This window comes from Condylostylus longicornis, unplaced genomic scaffold (genome assembly GCF_029603195.1).
Source record: "Condylostylus longicornis isolate FDR11 unplaced genomic scaffold, ASM2960319v2 ptg000022l, whole genome shotgun sequence".
NCBI classification, from domain to species: Eukaryota; Metazoa; Arthropoda; class Insecta; order Diptera; family Dolichopodidae; genus Condylostylus; species Condylostylus longicornis.
This window is the reverse complement of record NW_026577991.1, coordinates 3,310,180-3,337,011: the sequence shown is the minus strand read 5'-3', so window position 1 is coordinate 3,337,011 and position 26,832 is coordinate 3,310,180. Positions and strand designations below refer to the sequence as shown.

Sequence of the window (26,832 nt, the reverse complement as noted above, 5' to 3'; positions counted from 1 at the left end):
TGAATAATTTTTAATTTTTTCGGTATGTTGTGGTTTTAAAATTAAAAATAAAAAAAAAATGAAATTTATCACCATTAAATTTTGACATGCAACATTATTCCCAAATAATTTATCGCTAAAAATTGTCTAAAAGAAAATTTATTGTAATTAAACCAAATATTATTATTTAATTTAATTTAAATTATATACCTATTTATGTTACATATGTTTAGATGTATATACATTAACAATATTATCATAAATACATAAATTTCAAATATTTTGGGGTTTTAATCAAAAATAACTCTGAAATTTCATAATAGATGTCGTCATAATATAAATTTTTTCAGTTTGGTGTCATTAACATAGTTAAAAAAACAATGTGAACGTATAGTTGAATATTTTAAAAAATTTATATGAAAATTTGATCTACATATACTCCAACGATTTTGGATATGAATCAAAATGCATCTCAAATCGGATTAAAAATTAAAGTGGATCATAATAACATTTGCATATCTATTAAACTAAATGAGATAGAAAGATCATCCTCATCATCATTCTCAAAATTGTTCTTAAGTAAAAAATCACGAAAATGACGTATAGATAAAAATTGCACTCAGGCAACGATATGTACTTATAGGTACTCATAAATCATAAAGATTTTTAAATTACGCATGGAATTAAATAAACCCTATTTTTCTCTCTCTCTCTCTCTCTCTCTCTCTCTCTCTTGCTCTTAATTTCAATGTACTTAAGCAATTAAAAAACTTAACCAAAAATGAAATATTTTGTAATTTTCCTAAAAATTGTTTTTTTTTTTCCATTTCTTAAACCTATTAAGCAAAACTATTAACAAAATTACATACAGTAAAGAAAAAAGAACAATAAAAACAAGAAAACTTCATATTTTTCATTAATGATAAAAATGTTACAATTATTTTTGGTGTTCTCTCTCTCTTTTTTTTTTGTCATTTGAGCATACAAGGTGCACGATTATTATGTCATAAATGTCATATTTTGTCATAATATATTAAAATACTAACAACAAATACAAAATTTTTATAATTATGATAAAAGGGATTCCATTTGAAAAACTTGAATTAAACTTGATTGTGTCACGAAATTATAATTGCAATATATTAAAAAAAATTAAATCATATTTTTTGAAATGTTCGAGTCACGTCATGTAATAAAACTCTTTTTAATGAATTGAAAAATTTTTCAAATCAGTTCAAAATTATTGTGTACCAATTTTTTCTTTTTTGAAAAATATTTATCTAAAAACACACCCAAAATTTTATAAACCAGATGTTTTTGTTTAATTTTCAAAGAAAGAAGAAGCAATGAGAATTTTTTTTTAACTGTTTTTGAAGAATATCAAATTCACATGCTAAAAATTGCAAATATAATTACTTTCAAGGTTTGAAAAATGTGATTTGGAATAAAAATATGCGATTTTTGTTTTTTGTTCATTTTTAAAGTTTTAGTTCTTTTTGCAATCTAATAATTTTTGTTTTTGAAAATGTCATTGAAAAAAAAAAACTTTGACAGTAGATTTTGAAATTTCTACACTTCAAACTTTTTTTTTTCTGTCACAATTTTAAGATTGTGAATATTTTATATTTAATTGAATAAATCTTAATATATGTACGTCGAGATTTAGATTTAGGGGCGTTATCATTGTCACTTCAAATATCATGATGTTGGCATTACACTCCTGCTTTTCACTTTATTTTTATTTACAAATAATATACTTATGTAGCTTATTACTTTTTGCTTGTTATAATTATCTATCGTGTAGATATTACACATAATGAAAGTGATAATTATTGTTCATAATTTCAACTTTCTTTTATTCTCCATAGAAAAACGCATGTGTTTAATATTTTACATAAGTATTTTGATATTCTTGGGTTCTTAAAACGATTGTAATCTGTCAAGACTGTTAAATATATAAGCCGATATTGAATTTTTTGAATTTCAAATTTTAATTTTAATTTGTATTGAAATTTTTAATACTTGAATCAAATTTTCTACCTAACCTAAAAGTAAGCTAATTGGTTGAATAATTTTGTTATACGTATAACACTCACATTTTGTTATACATAATAAGTGCCACGTTATTCTTTCAAATAATGTTGTTGTTTAAGGACTATATCGAACAAAACAGATATTATTTGCAAGTACTTGGAAAATATACGATTAATATTATATTAACAAACTTCCAGTAGACCTCACAGTAAGTAAGCATAACTTATTTTGTTATATACTGCATTTTTTTATTATTTTATTAATTGAATGATTGTTTTTTCTTTCTTTTTTCATTGTTCATGCATTGTATTTTTGTAAACAGATCTTGATTCAATATAATTATCGTGAAGATGAAGAGGTCGGAAATGCAATAACAATTCAATTGTCTATAAGTATGTGTTTGTTAAATTAAGCAGCAACAGCATCAAACAAAAACAGAGCAGTTTCAATTAATTTCGTATTCAAGTTTGATTTGAATATATTTTTGCGGATTATTATAATTATTTTTGTTTTTTTTTTTATTATTATTCAATGTGCATATGCCAAGCAGGTAAGCTAATTCTATACAATTTTTTAATAAGTTTTCATTTCAACTTAAATTCATACATTAATTTCGTTTACATTATATTGTGAGATGTTTATGTGTATGTAGGTATATTGTTTGTGTGGAATTGTGGATGAGTGTGAAATAATTAAAGAAGAAAACAACAGCTGAGCTGACACAGTTTTTATCTTGTGATTTTTCCATTTTAAAAATTTGTATACCAAATAATAATAAACACATACGTTATGTAGCTCTTTATAGAATTTGAGATCATAAAATTAGTATGTAAGTTTAATGGTTTTTTTTTCTGTTTTGGAAAATGCATCACTCAGTATAATCGTATATGCGATATGAAAGTAGATGGTATAATTTATTTACTTTGTTGCTTTTATTATTATAAAAAAAAATTGTGTATGTACATATATATAAAAAGAATGAAAAAAACAAATTGTGTAGAAAAAAAAATTGTCAGTTTCTGGGTTAAAATTTTTTAATATAAAAATATAAATTGTGCAATTTAGAAACGAAACGTGGAATATGTAAGGGAATTTTACTTTTCTTTCATAATGGCACATTAATTATACTTATTACATATTTAGATAATTTAGAATAAAGTAAAAATAAACATATATTGCTACTAAGGCAATGCCGGTTATACTAAGTACTATTTAGAGCAGAGGTATACTACTTTTATTTGACTATGGGCCGGTTTAAAAATCTTAGAAAGATTGTGAAGGAATAAATATTTTTACATTTACCAAGTATGTGTATGTACCTGTCAATCGCAATATTAAAAAGCAATTGAAAAAGGTATCCTTGGAGAGTACTATTGGAGAGCTTTGAAAACTACTATTCGGGAGCATTGGAGAGTACTATTGGAGAGATTGGGGGATCACTATTGGAGAGTAGTATTGGAGAATCTTTTTGAAGAAGAATTAATAAAGTTATTTTAGTATTAAAGTTGTAGAAAGTTGGAGAGTTTGAAAGTACATTAAAATTTTTATTTTTTCTAGATTTTAACAGCTATTTTATCATATAAAAATAAACTTAGTGCTTGAAAAGTTGAAATTTTTGATAGGTAGAATAAAACAGCTACAGAAGCCGATTCTTACCAAAACGGCGTTAGTTCACAGATACCTGACTCACAGTATGCATTTGACTTAGAAAAATTATAACAAAAATATATGTAAATAAAAATTATAAAGAATTGATAGTCAGTTAACTTAAAAATATGAAATTTATCTGCATTCATTTTCATTACAAAAAAATTATTTTTAAAATTTTATAAAAGAATACTGAGAAATAGAATGGGAAAAAAATAAAGTAGTAACTTTACTAACAAAAATAAAAATTACGTGTACCTATTTTTTTTTCAATTAAAAATATGAGAAGAGAATATTTTTTCAATACATTTATTATGAAAAAAAAAAATAAAATAGTAAAATAAAATTGCACTCAATTAACCTGCAAAACTTTACAAATTTAGAAATTTCCTATAGAACCGTGTGTCATGAGTCAAAAAAAAGCTCTAAGAATAAAGTAATTTAAATTTATGTAACAAATTTATATATTTTATTTTTATAGTAATTAATTTTTATCTAGGTTATTAATGTATGTTGCTTATTTTATAATCGTAATTAATTTAATAAAAACATAAAAAAATCATAAACCATTTTCAAATTTTGTGTACAATATTTTAAACAATTTTATTTAAAGAATAATTAAAATATCTTATATAGGATAGGTTCTATAACATATAAAATTTAATTAAAAATTGTTTTGTAAAATAATTATAGATTATTTTTGTTACCAAACCAATAAAACATTGGTGCATCACAACTGCTCCTTCATAATTAATTCGAAATTTATTAAAAAAGAAATTATCGTAGTTTCATAAAAAAAAAGCCACTGTCTTCGAATGGTTACTCTATTTTACAATAGGTGTCGTTGCCACAATTGTTCCAAATATCAAAAAAGATCAAACTATCGAAAAGGGGGAATGTTGGAATAAACATAATTAAAATATCGAAACTAAAGAGAGTAAAATAAAATAAGTTCCACTACTTAAGAAAGGCTGAAATAAGACGTTCGACATAAAAGACTTGTTAGTAACACTAGTGTGTGTTTACTTAGATATTTTATTCAAATTTTTTTTGAAGCAGTTCATTTATATCGGGAACTACATTAAATATTGTAGCAATAACAGAAATTCAAAAATTGAATTTGCTTGTAGCACTTAGTCTAGATGTGTCCGTTCGAGCATCTTGTGTGCTCCAGAAGACTGACATTCCAGGGCACTCAAGATAAAAGCAAAGTCCGTCGTGATATAAAACTTTCCCGGTATTTCCCCTCTCCTAAGTACTTTTATATAAATACGAGTACATAAAAAATTTCATAAACTAAAGTGTTAAATTTTTCTTTTTAAGGAAGTGAACTTTTTTAAAAAACTAATTTTTTTTTCAATTCTTTTATTAATTAACTTGATCTTCCTTAATTTTCTTGTTAAGTCGCCTTTATGATATTTTAACATGATGCACTTATTTCTTTTTATTATACTGACATGTCCGTGACATTTGTTTAATTCTTAATATTAAAACAAAAAAAGAAAAATAAAAAAAAAAATATAAATATTAAATTTTATTTTTTCTGCCTATTCAATTACATTTCATGTACAAATGTAATTGAATGCCACTGGCTATATATTAGTGCGTCGCGATAAGCACTGCTATTCTTATGTTATACATTCAAGTGTTTGAATATATATAATGTAATAAACATACTACAATTTATGCATTATGTGTACACATATATATAAGAAGGTACCTTTGAATATGTGCTATAAGTGTTTTATGAAGAAGAAAAAAATTGCATACATATATGCATTATAATTTAAATTTATTTAAGCAATTTGGTCGTGTATTCTTCCATTTAAAGTATAAAACTAAAAGATATTTATGAATATATGTAGTTTATGTTTTGATGAGACTAAAGTAGGATTTTAATATTGTTTTTTATTCTTAATGTCAGATTTATATTTTGTAATAATAATAATATGTAAAATAGTCTTTTATAACACATATAAAATTCAAAAGACAACAAAATACAATAAATAAGAGGAAAAAATTGTTAATGGGGACATAATTGATCCGAAATAAAGAACAATAACAAAAACAATTTTCAATTTAAATTAATTTGATACCCACTTTACAGAGTGAAGTGCTAAAAGAGCCACTAGAGTTTTTTGTTTTTTATTATAAATTTTGTAATATAGTATTGTAGGAATGAAAACCTTGAAATTAATTTAGAATTTAAATAATAAAAATTCAATTTAATTTAAAAAACAAAATCAAAAAACAATGTTAAAAATAAAATATTTAAAATTTTTAATTAAAATATATTGAAGGAAACCTTAATTTCTTTATAATATAAATTATTTATTAAGACGTACGGATATTGGTGCGGATTTGATAAATTTAGATAGAAGAACCTATAAATTATGCATGTAAAGAATTTCTTTTTAAAGGTTGACCGTGCGTTCATGAATAATTTCGATACAATTAATTTCTAAAGAAATTTAAGGTACCTACGTATGTAATATTGTATAGTGAATGGTTTTCTGTCCTGTAGAAATTATTGAGAAATGAATACGATCTTTGGACACTTTATGAAATTTTACAAATCAAAAGAGTTATTGATTTTATTATAAAAGGTTCAGAAATCACAAGGTAAATTAAGTATATGGAGTGATTAATTTATTAGGGTCAAGAAATTTTATACATTTACATATATATTTGTTTATTAATATGGGAAGAACACCGCCATATATGCGGAGTAGTTTAGTACTAGTAAGAGAGGGGAACAATCCTCAAATTAACACTATACATCCCCCACGTAGTACAATCCTAAACACCATCTACCGCAACCAATTAAGCTCCTTGACGAATCTCAAAAGCTGCGCCAAAGACTCCCCCCCACAGATCCTCTAAGTCATCATGGAAAAACCCCTAAGATGCCTTCCTCTTCCACATAAGACCCTCATGCGTGCTCAGCCCTACAGCACTCCAATCCCCCCTTTATTGAATCATAATCCCGTAATCAACCTCTCAGTCGATATATGGAACCACAAAAAATTAGACTTAACGTCCTTAGCGCACACCCCATGTTCCCTCAAAATCTCTGCTCCTCAGTAAACCTATCGCTTGGAGGCTTGGAGGCACTTCTCGCAGCCACTCCTTTCACCTACTCACTTACCGTGTCCAGGCCAAGTATAACCTCCAAACCGAAAGTAGTACGAAATGATCTTATTGCGTCATTCAGTTTTGATGAAGTAAATGACCGGGTCGAACTCAACTAATTCATATCAGATTCCCTACAACGAATATTTGACTTACATTTAAAAATATTGCATTAAACTAATTTTACTCTCATAGTATTTAATTTAAAAATAAAATTAACTTACACAAATATAGAGCCATTTTATTACAATTGAAACAAGAGCGACATCTGAAATTAAAAAAACAAATATTAAAAAATTAAAATTTTTGATTGAAAACAGCAACACTGTTTTTACAAGTTACGCAGACACTAGACTACATAACCCTATTAACATAAAGAAATTAATCGATTCATAAATACAATTTTAATATTTTAACCACTGATTTAGAGGCAGATAAAAAAAACGCATATACTTCAATATTAAGGTTAAGAATTTTATTTTTTTTTTATCAAAGGATAATATTGCACTTCCTGTTTATCTTTGTCTGATTAAATCTCATCTGTTATGCTTTATTTTTATTAATAATGTTGTTAATGAGTTTAAAGTTACAATTTAAACGTGCCTTACTTGTATTTCAAAAGAATTTACTACATAGATAAAAAAAATCAGAACTTCAAAGTGTTAGATTAAAGAACCAGGAAATTTAAGTTAACAAAAAAAAATTGTACTGTAAAATTAATCAAAAGATTTCTTATGGCTATAAAGTGTGCATTATTAAGCAAAATTATATTTTTTCCATATAGTCACAAAATTTCTTTAGAAATATCAGTTTGAAAAAGGGTATTTATTTCCTTTCTGTTATATTGGTGTCACATATGTTTAGTGTATTATATTTAGTTATCAATGGAGTGTTAAAAATAAAGGATGTTATTAAGCATTTGTTATACAAATATATTAAAATTTATAAGCTATAAACTCTTTTTTCTTCTTTACAAATTTTAAGTATACCACGTATAAGTGGGGATTTTAGCTAACTGATGTTTAATTATGTTAATATGCATTATGTAAGATGCATTGATTTTCTTATGTTATACATTATGGAACAAAAAACTTTAAAGAATCTATATGTAGTAATATATACAGTAAGTATTTCAATAATGTCGCAACTATTTAAAGTATTGTTCTTTAAATTTGTTCTTTATATTTACAGCTTCAATAAAAATCTTGTATGCCTGTGAACATATTGATATTACATATGCATTTGTGACTGGAAATATGTAAAAAGTGATCAAACAATAGACAGTGCAAGGATTTATAAAAGCAAAAATATAAAAATTTTCAAACTAAATGACCGGTACTATGACGTGACAGCGGAACAATTCAATAACTGAAATTGATTTTTGCAGCTAACACTTCTAAAGATAGTCGACAAAATTCCATTGAACTTATATGGGTAGCACTCTTATGTATGACCTCATTTTTGAAAATTGAGCCTCAATAATCGTGAGCTTCCAATAAAATTTATTCATTTATTCTATAATGTTCCAGCAGCATTCAATTTTAAAATTAGTTTTAATTTCATCCTCAGTGCTTCCCCCTCCGCCTGTTAACTTTTTCTTTGATACCGAACGGAATTGATATTTTTAAAAATTAAGCGTGCATCAAATCTTATTCACTTATCCACTTATGTGCACGTTGTTATAAATTTTTGTGAAACACATAATTTCATTGTTTATTATCAGTTGATGTGCCTACATAAGTGTTGGTTTTATTTTAAACTTGTTTTTTTTTTTGTTTCATGCTTCTTACACTAATTATATCCGATTTGTGTAACTAATAACGAGAGAACAAAGAAATATTCAGCTGATCATTGATTTTTCTTATACTTATATAACATAATTATGGAAGTGTAATTTAATAGTCCTTTTTCCCATTAACATAAGATTTTTAAAATATTTTTTTTTTTATTATTTTCAAACCGGATGTAGTTTATTACATACTTATTTATAAAATACTAATTATGATGCCTGATATTTTTTTTTCTTATCTGCAATGAAGAAGAAATTCATTGAGCATCAAGAGAGTAAGAATAACATACTTATATTGTAACTATTTATGTAAGTATGAGAAAATGTATATTTTGTATAGATTAAGAAGTATTTAAGGTTTAAGTATCTTATAAGTTTGGTATGATATATTTTATTGCGAACATTTCAATTAATAATATGAGAAAATTTAATGAAAATCACTTAATAACTCTTACAGATGTTGGCGTTTATTTAAGAAACCCGTTAGATCACCTCTGATGCGCCGATGCGTGATGAAGTGGAGGGCATACTCCAGTAACCTCGCCTAGTTCTGCGAGTTTCTTCACGGAGATTAGTATCAATTCCACTAGCAAACTCGTACCGACTTTCTTCAAATTCTGCCCGCCTAAAGATGTTGCTTCGTTTTGTTGTAGTTGTTTTGTCCTACTTGATTGTTGTTCTTCGATTGTTTTATTATTCAAATTAATATTCTGATCGCACGAGCACCTAGGAAAGAGATAGTCTACTGTGTCACTACCCCGCATGACCCAGTAAGGTCAAAATGCTGTCTGAGTGGCCTGTTTTTATAACTTTTACGAATTGTGTGCAAATGACATTCTGGGAAACTTCCTAACTTAATGAAAAATATACGATATTCGTACATTTTTCGATATTTTTATAACATACGCATTTACAATTAATATATTCCAAATATAAAAATTTTTTCCTTCACTTTTATTCATTTTATAATTATTTCAACAAATAAATAAGAGAATGAATGAACAAACAAATGAGTGAATATGAAATGTTCTGTTTTTTTCCTTAATAATTATAATAATGACAAAAAATATATACAAATTAATAATAAAATTCATTCATATTTAGAACAAGAGAACAAAACAGAAAAAATACCTTTAACACTTCAAACACATTGCACAAAAAATTCAACTTTAAAGAGTTCTAATGTAGATGAAAACAAGAATTCTCGTATTTTTTCTCTTGGTATTTTAATTTTGATACGGAAAACATTTAAACGGTAATAATGAACAGTATTTCCGAATGCCTATTTTTCATTGGGGGTTCCAATTCAATGGTTCAAAGCTTGTCATTTTTTTTGTAATATATGGGAATGTTCACATCACTCTTGCGTACTCCTTATGTGAATATGAATAATTTTTTGTACACATTTGCTTGTTTGTTAGCTAAAAGAGCAAGGTTATTTGCATATTTCAGATATCCAATACGGGCTCCTTATGTTGTATTATATTATACCTTTCAGAACTTTTTGTCTTCGTTAAAAACCACACCAAACAGTAAGGAAGGGAAGAGCTTTTCATGCTTTTTACTACGGTTTTATAGTGTCAAAGGCTCGTTCAAGTTCAACTTGCGTTATGAACAGTGGCAACCTATATTCTACTGATTATTCAAATATTATTTTCAAAGTCTTCGGAATGTTTCATTATTCCGTGAGTTCTCTGCACAGTGTTCCATATTTCTCTCCATTTCCATAAATTAATTTGCTATTTTTGCATTTCTCTCAACTAAATTTTGTTTTTTTTTTTATTTACAGTTTGAGAAATCATCTACATTCCATAATAATCTACTTCATCAATGAACATAACAAACCAATCATCAACATAAAATACAAAGAATAATATTTATTATTATCATACCAAAAATATAAAAATAAATTCAAAATCAAAATATAATAATAAAAAAATACGAGTCAAAAACCTAATTCAAAAAACCGAAAAAAATAAAATTTTAGTAAAAATTCTATAAATTTTTCTTATAGGTACATACTTCCTCACTTACGTAAAATTACTATATGTAGTACCTTCTTAATACAAAATCTAAAGTGCTTCTACACACGCATAGGTAGCAATAATTATGTATAGCAACATATTAATATGACATTTAACTATCACTATTATAGAATGTAGTAACTTCTTATGTTGCTTATATTAAATATTAGCATTCTAGTATAATAGCTATTCTAGTATTCTAGTATAAGGCTTCGTTTACAATAATAAGTGAGGATAAATGAAAAATTAAGAGTATGAACAAACACACACATATATCAAAACACCATGTGGTGGTAAATCAAAATCATTATGTGAGATATAAGAAGAGAAAGAAGAGAATAAAAGGCAACCAAAGAATTTTCTTTTTTTTTTAGTCATTTTATTGTTATTTTGTCTTTACTCTTTTTATTTTAAAGATAAAATTATGAATGAAAAGGAAGAAAAACATCAAAAGAACGAAAAAAAAAATAGAGAAAAATAATAATAATAGGAAAATTCTGTTTCAATTTTCCTTCTTTCTCTTAATAGTTTGAAAACAAAAGTTTTCTAATGAGAAAAAGGTTGATGACTCTAAAATTAATATTTTAATCTAAAAAAAAAATAATATTGTAAAAAATAAGCAAGTATGAAAGGAAAATGGAAGACGATGACAAAATCGGATGACGCGCGCGGTAAAAGCGACAGGAAAAAAGTTTTTTTTTTCTCTATGATTTTTTTCTCTACACAAGTATCAAAATACAAAAAAAAAAATTGTAAACTTAAAAAACAACAAGCGTGTAAGTAGAAATATCATGTTTCCAAAATTATTATAAACAAAATATAAAAATAAAAATAAAAAAAAAAATGTATATGGAAAAGTCTTGTAAACAATTGAAAAATTTTCAATGCGGTAGAGATTTATCCAAGTTTTTTCTTTCACTTTACATGACAGTTCGTATTAAGGTTTTCGTTTAAACATCGTACAGAGTGATTAAAAATTGCAACTTTCTAATGCAACATTACAACTTTGTTTTGTCAAAAATCAATAATTTTGTAAATATTAATCTTAAACCTGAGCCTAAAAACAGGTTTTGAACTTAATACCGCCACTGATGTTACATGCAAGTACAAGAATAATACTACTAAAGATTTAAATTTTTGTATAATATTTTTTAGATTTTAAAGACCTCTTAAAACCGGTGAAACGATCAAGTAGAATTGAAAATCAAATAAGGATGTATGGACATTATTTACCGTTATAATGCTATTTGTCCAAAATTTGGACATTTATTTCGTGGAATGAGGCTAAGTTTTTAAAAAGTACCGTTATTAGAATTCTGTTTTTAGGCTTTCGAGAAATCCGCCCCCTCTCCTACTTCTCTTCTTTAATAGTTTATGGCATATTTTCATTTCTCAAAAATCCCTTACTTTTTTTCGAGTGAAGGGGAATTTGGGAATCGATTATCTAAAAACCACCGTCAAAATTTTTTTAAGTATACTTTGAATTCGGAACACCTTACAGTCAAATATTTAGTTGTTCGTTCATTTTTAGTTTACCATAATTTGTTTAGCTTTTGAATATTAGTATACACACACTGTACTTATAATTACTTATATAAAATAAAGTTAAAGTATAAAAAGGTTGTAAACCTAATTAAACAATTATTATTAAATTTACACATATACACACAAACGTACATACATACATAAATATCTGTCTGTACACAAGTATTATTTTATTATATGATTTAAAATTTTTAATTTTATTAAAATATTTTGTATGACAGACAGAAAACTTTTATTAAATATACATACATACATATACATAATGTATATGAAAAGAAAAATTTTTACAAAATTGTAAAGTGTGTGTACAACTTATAAATACAAGTTGTTTTACGTGTGCTTATTTATTTTTCCATATAAATCTATTACAATATACAAGTATATTGTGTGTGCACGTATATAAAGTAAATATTAAGAAATTGTAATTTTTGAATAATTTGAATAATACAAAAGTTTAATATGAATAATTTTATGTATGCACCTATGTATATCCTTGCATATAAAACAGGATTTCTATTATGTCTTTGTAAAAGTATGTAAGTATAAGAAATATTATCTAAAATGAATGGTTTTGCGTTTATCCCTGATGATGATGATGGTGATGGATGATAATAATGATAATGATCACATATATCGTATAATAATCCATAATATAATAGAAGAGAACAAAATGCAAAAAAAAAAATATTGTTATACAAAAATATGAGTGGAATAATGGAGGCAAAGAAAATAAAATACCCAGATTTAATTTCGTATTAAAATTTATAAAACTTATTCACATATATCACACCACACTGCCTAGTTTAAGGTGTATTAGATTTTATGAATATTCACAAGTGAGGTGAATGATTTATAATTGGAAAAGTAAAGAAAATTTTCATTATGTAGTTAAATATTTTGTTATACGTTATAATAGCGCGAAAAAGGACAATTTTTATTGTATGTATACTTAGTTCATTTTTTGAATAATATGCCATTAATTGTTGATATTTTAGCCACATTGAGCCTGTACTCAAAATAGTGAGCTGTATAAGTGAATTGAAAATAATTTGCATGCTTTCATGCTTTCGTTCTTTCGTCCTTAGTAGTAATAGTAAGAGCTCCTCTTAAAATTTGAATTTATGTATGTAGAAGAAACAAGTTTAATTGCAGGAAAATTATTAAGGTTGTTTAGAATAGAAAAACATTTTCTATTTGTTTAGAAAATACAATAAAGGAAATAATTTTTTCTATTGTAAAATTTTTGAATAATAGTAGAAATTTTTTCATACATGTCAATTGTACTAGTATAGTTTTTGCTAACAAAACCTAAACGATTCGTTTTTAAAAATAAATTCATTTAGATTTCAATTTTATGTTTATGTTTCAGATATTTGTTCTACATATAGGCTTTGTTTTAATTTAATTAAATGCAAAAGAATAATGTAATTATAATTAATTTACTAATTAAAATTAAAATGTTCGTGATTATAAGATTATTTATTAATGGGTTAATGTCATGTTTAAGTTGCATGACAGTGCAGTATGGCGAATTTTTATTATTAAAAAATAATCATAGAAATAATGAAATTTTTTATTATATTTTTGCATGAATTTTGAATTTTATAATTGCACAAATATTACCGTGTCGCTAATTAAATCTAATTGATTATAGATTTAAAAAGACACATTAATTCAGTTTTGTTGTTATGAAATAATTAAAAATAAATGAAAATAAGTTAAATAAATTGAAAATTGTTTTGATTATGTAATTTTTAGTACCAAACTGACCTCCTAAATAAGGTTATCCTTGTTAGTTAGTTAATAAAAGAGAAGAAGTGACGCTTCCAACACAACCATCCAACACTATGTCATTAAATAGCTCGGCGGTAGCACTCAATAACAAATATATTCCGATTCACGCTATTCCTAATTATGTTTCCAAATTTCAACAACTCACCAACAAATATCGATAAGATGCTCTCCAAAAATGCAAACCAATCAATTCGAATTTTTCTAAAATTATTTTCTCTATATTACAGTTAAGAAATTGTATAGTAAGTCTCCTATCACCCCCACATTTCAACAACCTTAATAGTATTCTATACCTATCGTAATACTGAAATACTTTTTCACAGTGTCAGTAAAATCCGCCTTCTTATCTGTCAGATCAGTGAGTAAGTCGCAGTCAAATACATCTCATATTTTTCACCTTAATGATATCATTGGGAGATGGATAACGCAAAAACCAATGCAGGTTCGCTTTTCGCTCCGAGCGTTATCAGTTTACATTATTTTAATTCACTAAAATATTTTCGGAATTTCTGGTGGCAAGTGCTTCAAAACATTTTTTGAGCTTATGATTTACTTTTGAGCTAGTTACATTCTGAATTCTATTCTATATAAGTATATGAAAAATAATGAAATACTTATAAGCATTTAATATTAAGTTTTTCCACTTTAAAATCATTTATTGACGGAAAATTTTGAAATTATTTTAGTGACTCTTTAACATTTTATTAAATAAATACTTAAATCTGTATTATTTTCCAAAAAATATTATTATATATTTAAGTATTAATGTCAAAACGTTTACTATTTTCTATACTGCCACATATTTGTATGTACAACAATGTGAATACCCTGGTTTAACCTTTCAATATCACATATATGTAAGTATAAATTTCCCATTAAATTTTCCCAAATCACTTTTATATCTATGCATATTAACCTCTATGGTAACAACGAAATGCCATTAATTTAATAATTTTATTTATTTGTGATAAAATTTTTATATTTAGCTTTTGGTTCACAAAAAAAAATCATCTTTGTGTTTACCTAATTTGATAAATATAATAAATTTAATTATAATAAAATGTTATTGACAATAATTTTTCTATATAAATATTTAGCGCCTCCTAAATAAATATTAATAAATTCGTGATATTTTTTAAATAATATAATTGACTTTTAAACCATAAATAGATTTGACAAAGTCTCATAAATATGCAACAAAAAAAAATGTAGAGAATTATTTAAAATTATTTATTTTAATCTAATTTATTTAATATGATTACCATCTAAAGGTAATAGAGTGTGTATATATAGAGAAAATATTTTAATATTAAGTACAAATAATTACCTAAAGTATATTTAATAATGAACATCACTGATTCTCAAACTGTCTGTCAACGAGGCGGAAAATGACAAGTAAATTCAATTTAATTTTCCATAAAATCTTAGATAAAACTTTTTGTCAAATTCTTTAGAACGGAATATTTTATAATTTTGTATTTCGTATCTCCGTATACTTGTCATTTATTGAGATTTTAGAATTTTGTTTACATTTCACAAAATTGTTGTATGAAAGTAAGTCACTTGTAGGTCTTTTAACAGGTAGTATTATTTAAATGGTTCAAAATTCTTAAACACCCTCTTATAGAATATGTGACTATGCAACAAGTCTTACAGTACAGATCAACTTTCATTTCACACACTATCATGTCTTCATTTTCATTTACTTAGCCGTGTTTTGAAGCTGAGTTCTGGTGGTGTTCACTTTGAGAACTATTAATGTATATATGCATTTGCCTATATAAGGGTAGAGAAAATATAGAAACTACTAAATTTACGAGTTTTTAAGTTTTGCATTAAATTTAATCACTAATTTCGTTTTTTCTATTTTTTCTCATTAAAATGTCCATGAAGAGTACTTATGTATTTGCGAGTATTATTATAAAATTTAAGAAAAAAATTTTAACAGAATTTTAAAAATAACAAAACATTATTATTATTTTGTTTTTTTTTTTTTAATAATTTATGGCGCATGACATGATTTTACACTTTACACTTTTATTCACCTGATATAATGCCATGACTTTGAAATTAATAATGTTAAATGCTACAATATGAGTGGCAAATTTTAAGTCAAACTCAATAATTTCATATACCTTGAATATTTCAATAGATATTCAATTTATTTTAGGTTAATAATATAAATACTTACATAATTTTAAGTATTTATGTGCGAAATTGATCAAATGGAAAAAATGTTGTAAAATAAGAAGTTTTTGACCAATAAAAGCAAATATTAAATATCTTTGTAGGTGACTAATGTGCCACTAATGAAATTATAGAATTGTTTTTAATAAATAAGTGTTGCCCACAATGTACTTTAAAAGTTAACATATAAATATATAGATGATTCTTTCGGCTACGACTTTAAAATAATCTTTTCGGACAGAATTACTTTTAACATGGTTTTTTATCCGAAAATAATATTTTAATTAAATGTGTATTTGACTTCGGACAAAATGTTGTACCAAAAGTGCTTTCATGCGAAATGAATAGGTTTTCGGACAAAGAATTATAAGAAATGTGTTTTTGTTCGAAAAAGTATTTTTTTCGGATATGGAGTTGTGTTAAAAGAGCTTTTGCCCGAAAAGAGCATTAAGTCGGGTAAATATATGAAATCTTACGAAATATCAATATTTTCACGAACTATGCCGATATTTTACGAACTTCAACATAATTAATTAAAATTTATTATTTTTTATTATTGTAGTTATGTGGATATACTTGCTTATTATATGTATATGTGTTGATATACGATTACTTATTTGAAATTAATTAAAAAAATTCTACAACAGTAATAATCATATAATAATTGGGTAAATATAAAATTCTACTGTAAAACAAGAAAAACCCTATGAATTGGAACGATTTCATTAAAGGTAAAAAAATATACTCAATTAAAATTCATAAATCTCATTGTTTATTTTTCAACAATAAAATCAGAAATTCAAGAAAAAAAAAAGTACTTTCAGTAGTTAGATTTCATATTTTTTATTTCATTTTTGCTATTTTTATTTATTTAATGCTCAATATAGTTTAATTGAAATCAATTAAGATTAAGCAAAAGCGTTTTAAATAAATTTTTCACGTAGAAAAAAGGGTTGTTCGGAATCTTTGATTATAAAAATACAGTAGAGGTTAAGTTCGAATGTTTGGTTGATTTTATATTGAAATATGAACGAACGTAAAACACCTCTTACGAAGCGGAGGAAATCGTCTTTCATACTTTTTTTCAGCGCAACATATGAGACGCAACCAGAAAATGTTAAGAAATAGCATTACAAACCAAAACCCCAGAGATAATAACGGGAATAAATTAAGAGAGCGAGGATAGATGCGAAATGTAATCTTAACATACATCGAAAAACTAGAAAATAAGAATCGTGTTATATCTAGGAAGGGAAATCAGAATAAACAGAAACAATAACTATAAAAAATAATGTATAGAAAATTGAAAAAGCAAATTTCATAATGAAATAGAAGGACATGGTCTGAGCTCAAGCAATGCGAACAGATTTCACAATGTTGAGCACATACAAGGTCTGGAACATTCAAACATTAAAATTTTATAAGTGAGTATAAATTAAAATAATTTTTAATTTGAGAAAATTAAATGAGTTCTAAAAGTTTGTTATACATTTATTGCAGCGGAACAAATTCCAAAAATATTTCAATTTGCTCTGTAATTTCGCTCCTTCACTTAAAATTTCACCTTAAACTTTTATGAATTTAAACGAATTTTTCAATTACTTCATCATTAAATCTTTGCTGTCAGTGAGTTTTTTTATATTACTTTCAACTACTTTCAACTTATCGCAATAAGTTTTTGACAAAATTTTCCTATGCAGTATACTACTGTGGGAGCTACTGTTTTAATACAATTTAATTCTCAATTTAATTTAAAATCTATAAATTATTCTTAACTGATTTTCCTAATATCACGCATCATTTAAACAACAATATTGTATTGTTTTATCAAAACGTGTGTAAATTTAAAATGTGTGACTAGAAAAAAAATTTTAGAAGAGTAACAAAACAAAATTTCAACATCCCAATTTAAAATTTATCTCTTTCTCTATATATTTTCATTGGTTAAATATGGAACAGTCTTAAATTTTTTCTATTCAATCTTAATTTTTTTCTATAAATTTTTCTATTTTTCTTTATTTTGCTTTTATTTTCACCAAAAATTAAACTTAATTCGAATCATCTATAAAAATTACATTATTTATTTTTTGGGCAAATTTTTTTCTTATTCCGAACCTAAACATAATACTAACGGAATATAGAGCTGTTGATTAATGATTTCCCCGCGTTTTAATAAAATGTTAACAACAGCAACAAATAAAAATAAATGAATTCGAATAGAAATGAGTTTTAATTTTGTAACATGAGTCTTAAATCAATTCTTAATTAACGTATAGATTTATAAGTATGTATGTATGCATGTATGTATATATAAATTACATATGTATATTTACAAGATATCTTATAGGCTATCTACTAGTTATATTTAACGTAAGTAGTTATTCTTTTAACAAAAAGTACAAAAGAACGACAAAAACCGAATTTTTTTTTTTGGGGGCTATCAACCTAAATTTTTTTTGCTTATTTTCTATCTCATTCTTTTTTTTTCTTTGGTCATCTTTTTTTTATTTCGTTAATTGATCAAAGAGAATTGTTGTTACTGAATGCGTTAGTATTAAGATAACAAAAATAGTGAAAGATGAATGGAAATAAACATAAATTTGACATTATAACCTAGCTTCTATCCACATACATAAATATACATACGTTAAGAAGATGGAGAACACACACACACATGTATTGTGACATAGATTTTTTTCCTAATCTTAATGAATATTATTTAAATCAGCGAAAAAGTTAAGATTTTACGCAAGATTTTCATGAAACATACGGTGATATTAAATAAAAGATGTAAAAATATTCACCACAGAAAATCTTGGGATACGGCTAAGATCTTTACGTTTAGATTTGTTATTTGAAATTGTTTGATTATTTGTAAAATTTGCACGACTGTAGAAAAGATCAAAGAAGATTTTTGAAATTTTTTACGAAGAACATGTAATCAAGTTGAAAAAGTTTTATAGGTATAGAACTAAATATAGATAAGCGCGTTGTATATTTCAATCATCTTATGTTATTAATCAATATTAAATCAAAGCATTTGATCTTCTTTGTTATAGTTTTTTTTAACATTCTTGTTCAAATTAGTTTTGCCTTAGAGAATTTATTGTTCTTCTTTTTTTTAATTAAACGCCACCTTCTTACAATTTTTTTGCTTAATTTAATTAAAAATAAAAATAAAATTCTAATAATTTTTCAATTTTAATAAAAACATATGAGAGCGACGGGTTTTGTAAGACAATTGTAAATTTACAAATTTTTTTCATGTCACAATTCAAATTTTTGCAATTCACAATAGATTTTTAATTAAAAAGTACATGTTATAACCATACGTATCTAGAGAGAAATGTATTTACTTATATGAGTAAACAATTTGTGTATTAAAGATGTTAATATTTAAGAGCCCACCTATAGGTTAATTATCTATTTCAATGACAATAATTATTACTTATCTCAAAATTGAGTATTTTATATTTTATCTTCTTATTACATCCTGCGTGTTGATTAATTAAATCCATGTACTTAACTTTTCTCAAAATCTTTAAAATATAATACATACATATTTTGTTTTGCATGAAATCTTTGATGAGATCTCAACAGTTTTCAAGTATTGCAAGCAAAAGTATATTAATATATTAACACACATGCATGTCATATGCGTATATTATGCAAATTGTATTATATAAAACGTTTTGTATTGCATTTCACAATGATTTGAATTGAATTAAATTGAGACTGAAGGCGTTATAAATAATTACTGCCTCCTTTGCAAAATTTCTGCAATTTAATTTAATAATAATAATAAAAAAAATATGAAAAAAAGAAAAAGTTACCGACATCAAAAGAAAAAAAAATAGTTAATAAATACAAAGCCAACAAAACACAGAAAAAAAAAATAAGCGAAAATAATTTCAGGTCGTTTACATACGACGGCAAAAAACCAAAAACGAAACTATACACAGCGCCATTTAATATTACAAATTTAATAGCGTACGCCTTCTTGGCAAAACTTTTTATACATTTTCTTTCTTCTTTTCTATAATTTACTTTACATATACTAAGCAAGAAAAAATCTAAGAATGGGAATTTTATTATTTTTTTTTTGTATTCAAAATTTTCATTTTATTTTGATTTTATTTTAATTCTTAATTTAGAATATTTTCTTATTTCTCATTTTTAAATTATCGTTGAAATTTTCAATATACGAATTTTGAATTTCCGTTTGAAACATATTCAAAATTTGATTTCGAATTTAACTTCTAACATCGCTCAATTATGCTCAAATATCGACTTTATTAAGGTTAAGTAAAAGAAAGCTTTCAGGAATATTGGGCAATAATTTTTCATTTTTATTTAAATAAGTTACTTTTGATGACAACAAGTTACTACAGGATGACAAATGACAAGCTAAAAATGATCATTTGAAAACGAAAAACTTTCAAATATCTGGTTGCATTTGTTTATATCTAATACAGCTGATGTCGCTTCTTTAAACAAAGTATCAAAAAATCCGATGTTTTAGTTTTAAATTTGAGGTTAATTAAAAAAAAGTACAACTGACATTTTCACTGACAAAATAATTTCTCATGTCAGTTAAATATACATACAGATGTATTATGTATATAAATATAAACCTATATTATTTATTGGGTTTCAAATCTACATTTAAATCTAAACAATATCTAGAAATAAAATAATTCTTTAGTACTTTTAAATGAAATTATCTTCATATTGTCTTGTATAACACATAAATATCATATTTTAACGCCTATGTAGTTATATTATTATTTAAAAATCTCTAATTATAATGTATGTCAAACATGTACTTTTATAATGTGAAGGCAGACAAAACAACCTATGGTCGTACAATATTAACTTTTGATTTTTCTTCGGTTCTTGGTCATACATACTTTCATCTATTATATTGTTCTTAATTTTGCATAAACATTATAAATGTGTGGATAATTTTTTTTTTTCATTTTTTAATTAAAAAGCTATAACTGTATGTCTACTTGATATTTATATAATATTGTAATATAAAGAAATTGTGATCCGGGTCAACGTCATAATTTTTTTTTTTTTACATATTAAGCATGTTTCTAAGTATCGAGATATAGTACTTAGATATACATTTACTTATATACTTAGGCAATAATATTTACAAACTATAAACTTTTTATTTGTTAAATGTTTTAGAAATAAAATTTATATTAGATAGGCATTTAAATTTTGTAGCAATTTTGTAATTTTTAAAAAAACGCACGTCTACATACTTAGGTGGAACCATATATAAAATTATAAATGTTAAGTTCCAAATTAGAATATTATAAAAAAACAAATTTTAGTATAATACAATTGATACAATTTTAATTTATGCTGATTAAAATTTATTTGTATTGGATATTAAATTAATATTAGATGCCCACATCTTATAGGATTGATAATAAAACCCAACTGTATACATACTTGTTTATATAATCAAATTCAGTTTATAGGTATAATAGCGAAGTGTACTGTAAATAAGTAATTAAGAAAATTAATATTTGTAACACTTAACTAGTTTGTTATTTTAATAAATATATTATGTACAGAGGTACATTTAGATTTTAATTAAAATTTTAAGTATGAAATATGTAAATAAGTAGATAAGTAGGTTACCTATCCACTTATTAGGTGGTCCATATAAAACGAGAATCCTCTTTAATAAGGTCTTTCTAAAACAATTCAACATTGCTCTGAAGTATCATTATGCTATTAAATTAGCTTCTTCAGCATTTAACTTTAACACCTTCATTATTAGTAGGAAAACAAATAAATTAAAGAAATCTTTTGGAACCTAGCTACATACAGCTATTAATACTTTTATTCTTATAAGCAGTAAGTAATTTCTTTTAAACAGAGGGAATAAGTAATTTACTTCATATTAAAGTGCATAATTTAAATAATTTTCCGATCTCCACAAGAAAATTTCAGCAATGTAGGTACATTATACATGTAATCAGGCAAGTTCGTACGTTAAATGAAATGGATTTAAGCAATGTTTAATTATTTTATTGTTTATCGACATGCAAATCAGAAGAACATCACTGTATTGATTTCCGTGTGAATTATTTGTGATTCTAAAATGATGGAAATTGTTTTAGATGTGATCAAGTTAAATCTTATGCCTATATTGTATTCTAGCTAATATTTAAAAAATTACGAAAGCGAGAAATTTGTGGAATAAATGTTGGTGCATGTATATATATATTAATTAACTGGAAATGCAATACCTACTAACAGTGCAATACAAAAAAAACTAAGGTTAATTGGATACAACTATAGAACAATGCCAATTGTCTTCATAAATTGACCTTAAGTACGTCCAGGAACACAAATTTACATGGATGCTCAAGCGAAAGCTTCAAACTTCTAGGAAAAAAATTGTGTTGTAGCAGTTGTCTTACAAAGATGACAGAAGAAAACATTTTACGTTGCTTTAATTTATTTGCATTTTAGTTACCTTAAAGAAAATATTAAAAACTAAATTTAATCGAATATTTATATTGTAATTTGATGAACGCTTACCTATGAATGTAATCGGTTACATGTAACCTAAATACTTTCCTTGTACAAAAGGAATGTATTTTAAATTATAGTAATTTTCAATTAGGCAACAGCAATTAAACTAATTCAATTATTTCATTAATTATAAATTATCATTTAAAATTCAATTACGTGCTTCCATTTTTAATTAATGATTACTTTTAATTTGCACATTATGCTCCATAGCTACACATTATAATTTTAATAATAACTTTATATATTTTATTGAAATTTAAGTTGATTACTTAAAATTTTTTAAAATATGTAATTATTAACTTTCATTTCAACACTTTTAAACATTTTATTTTGTATTTCCATTTTTTTTTTCGACTCTTAGAAAAATGTGACGCCACTTTCAGTTTTAACAAAAAGTAATTGGTTTTTTTAAAGTACAATGTTATTTTCTTACCAGTTTCTTAAAAAAGAAGTTGTTAAATGCTTCCTAGCTTTTATTTTTTTTATTTTAATTGTAAGTTTTAAAAAAATTGACGTATCATTACTTTCTTCGGTGTTTATTTCGCGATTTTTAGTTTTTTTTGCTGCGTTGCGATAATTGCAATAATATTAATGGGGGTTTTTCTACCGCTCTTTTTGTTTTGTTACCGCTCTTTACATTTATGCTTATAATTTTAAAATGTAATTAAAATTTTTCTCCAAAACACAAAAAATGCAAACAAAACAAATTTTTTTATGCGATTCTTTTATCTTATTTGTTTTAAATAAAGACCTTAACCGTTTAATTCTTTAATTCGGATAGTGTTTTTCCAAGCAATATCAAAAAATTACGAATATAGTATTGCCACATTATAGTTATTATTTACACAAAAACATTAACGGTATTAACACATTTCTATTTCTTTTATCCATTTGACAGTTTGGCGCTGGTAAAACCGACATGCTGTGTAATAAAATAGTTAGGTCCAATCAGTTCCAATTCCTTGATTGGTTATAATATAATCACCAATTTGCAAAATTTTATAGAATTCGTTTGATTTTTGTTACAATTTGTACGAGTGAAGTTTTAGTAAATAAAAAATTTTGACATATGTATGTATATGTACAAAAAGTGTGACAATCATTTATATATGAGACGAAATATGGCACGTGATAATATTGGTGTATCTCGCTAATTTATTCGCTAAAGTAAGAACAAGACTATTTGTATAATGTACTTTTTGATTGAGAAAAATTTTCCCGTATTATGTATCCCGTTTTATATAAAGTGTATACAAAATTTAATGATTATTTAATCACTTTGAAGATGATATTATTGAAAAAATTTGAAATTAAAATATGCATTAGAAAAAGGAGAATTCTGATTTGAAAGTGAGATGAAAAAACATGAAAAACGATTAGGATGATTAACGCATTAATCGTAAATCTTCTAATTTCGGAATTCATAAGAATTAAATCGTTTTGTAAAGCTCCCGTAAATACAATTAGCATTAAGTACTTAAATATTACGTCAAAGTTTTTAACTTAATACATAAATAATTTGTATTTTGTGTTTAAATTTAATATTGGAGAGAATAGAGTTAATAACATTAAAGTGAAATTTTATCTTCAAAACAATAGCAAAAAATATAATCTACATTCCAAATTATTGTTTAAATGTCTATGCAAATATGATAAAACATAAGTAATACTGATAAAATTCATAAATAATAATAACTCATAATAAATCTTATTTTTTTTTTCTAAGAAAATGAGAAGAATAAAAAGAAAGAAATTGAGTTGTTTTCAGTTTTTTGCTCTTCCTTTTTTCTTATTTTTTTACAATGTTTTCGCTATTTTATTTATACCCGCTCATAATTACAATATAATATTTTATTGTTTATTTATGTATGTATAGTAGATTGTGGAACAAGCTCAAAATTATTTCTATATACTTTGATACTCTAAATTTAGTAAAATTTTATTATTAGAAAAAAAAAACATAAGGTAAAATAATAAAGTGGGCGTAGGAGAAAATAATAATAATATTAAATAAAATATAAATAGTAATAATAACATTAATAATAATAATAAACATAAGTATGTATAGAAAGTATGATAATAATAGTATGTAAGTTTTATTGTTAATTGTTAGTTTTACATAAAAATATTGAAAGGAAATGGTTTTAGGGGGTTTCATGTATACAACACTTTTTAATTTTATGTTTCAATTCATTCTTTTACTTTAAATAAAAAGGGAAATTTATTTTAAATAATAGTATATAAAATGAAAATAATTAATATAATATATTGGACATTAAAGTATAATTATAGAAAAAACTTTTGTCGCAAAATTAATTATTTTGAAAATAAAAAAGTAAAATTATGTTGTCCATTGAGTGGAAGAGACGTAGTTGAAGAAATATACCATAATTATACTTTGTGCTTTGCTTTATTAATAAAAATTTGAATTGTGAAAAAAATCAGAAAAAAATTCAAAATTAAGCTAAAGTTTATGATTTACAAGAAATTCATGATTATACAAAATATTTTAAGTAATAATGTAGTTTCACCTTAATATTCATTAAACATTGCAAGTGACGTTTTTACTACACTATTCTTTTAATTAATGTAATAATCTCTATGTTGTAAATACAGCCACTAATTTTAAATACATATTGCAGCCTTACATTAAAATGCATAAATTGTAATAAAATTGGTAAGCTTTAAGACATTGTTGTCAAAAGTTAAAATATTTTGCGATTGTCAAAATATATGATTTGACAATTTAAATTACAAATTCATTCCAAAATGTGTAAACACAACACTTTGCACACTTTTTATGCTGACGCATTTAAGTTTCATTGGAGAATCAAATACATTGCATAACTCCTAAAACATTGTTTGGAGACCCTTACTAGCGACAAATTTTTGCATGCGACGATTTTGTTGCGGGTTTCGTTTTCTTTATCTAAATAAAAATATGAAGTTAATGCTTTTGTTTTCGGAAACAAAATAAATATTGAGTGATCAAAGGAATTTATGATTGAAGTAGATCAACAAAAGGAGAAAAAGTAATGAAATGAATATTAATTCTCCGATGAACTTACTTTGAAAAACATAAAAGAAAAAAAAAAGAAAAAGGATATTAAATTTCTAGTGTTGCAAATTCTACATTTTTTAAAGAAAAAAACTTCATTCTCTCTCTAAGTAAATGTTCTATCATCTGTGGTTGGTTACTCTTTATACTTTATGAATACTATTATTAAACGGCTTTCTATGATATTATAATTATACATAGACACACACGTATAGGTAGGTATATTTAAAAATATTATTTCTTTTATTTTTAGACTCTTCTTTCCTTTTACTTATTAAAATTCTATTATTTTTTTGCTAAATACATCTTTTCTATATACAATCTGTTATACATATTCGTGTATATCAAAATACCTATATACATTATTTATACATATTTTATTCTGACTCTATTTTTTCACATTATATCATTTTCATCTCTTATACTTCATTTATGTTTTCTATGTACACACTTTGTTTTTTTTTTCTCTACTCTATCTTTGGATATATCACTTGTAAATTCTGCAGTGAACGTGATATCTATAAATAGCATTTAGGTCAAGCCGTCGTCTCTACTTATATTTTGTGGTGTATACATATATAATTTTGCTATAATGCTTATGCATATAAATTGGTGTTATTTTGTATATGGGTAGAGGTAGAGTTATAAATACAGCTCTACATATTTTTTTCATTTTCTCTTATACAAGAAATTTTTCATTTCTATTTGTATAATTTTCTTATTCTTATAACATTATTAAGTTATAAGAATATATATATATATATATATATATATATATATATATATATATATATATATATATATATATATATATATATATATATATATATATATATATATATATATATATGCATATACATATATATATAGTTCAACAACAAGAAAACAAAAATATAAAAATAAAGAAGGTTATAAATGTCCTCCTCAGTTATAAGCATTGTAGATATTATTTCAGTTTCAGAAGTATAAACCAGCAACAACAATAATAAAAACATACCACTAACTACATATTGTTGGTAACACTATATAGTACATGGTGTTTATTAATACATTACTTCTGGTATGTATACATCAGTGATACC

At 24.6% G+C, this 26,832-nt stretch overlaps 1 protein-coding gene across 1 annotated transcript in view; it reads right to left on the bottom strand.

Moving 5' to 3' along the window:
- The window catches only part of LOC129606860 (nuclear transcription factor Y subunit gamma), a 105,786-nt gene that overhangs the window by 47,852 nt on the left and 31,102 nt on the right, over positions 1 to 26,832 (bottom strand). Inside the window, exon 2 of the mRNA XM_055517465.1 lies at positions 7,017 to 7,060. The gene's annotated coding sequence lies outside the window, so the exon portion shown is untranslated. The remainder of the gene's footprint in view (positions 1 to 7,016; positions 7,061 to 26,832) is intronic.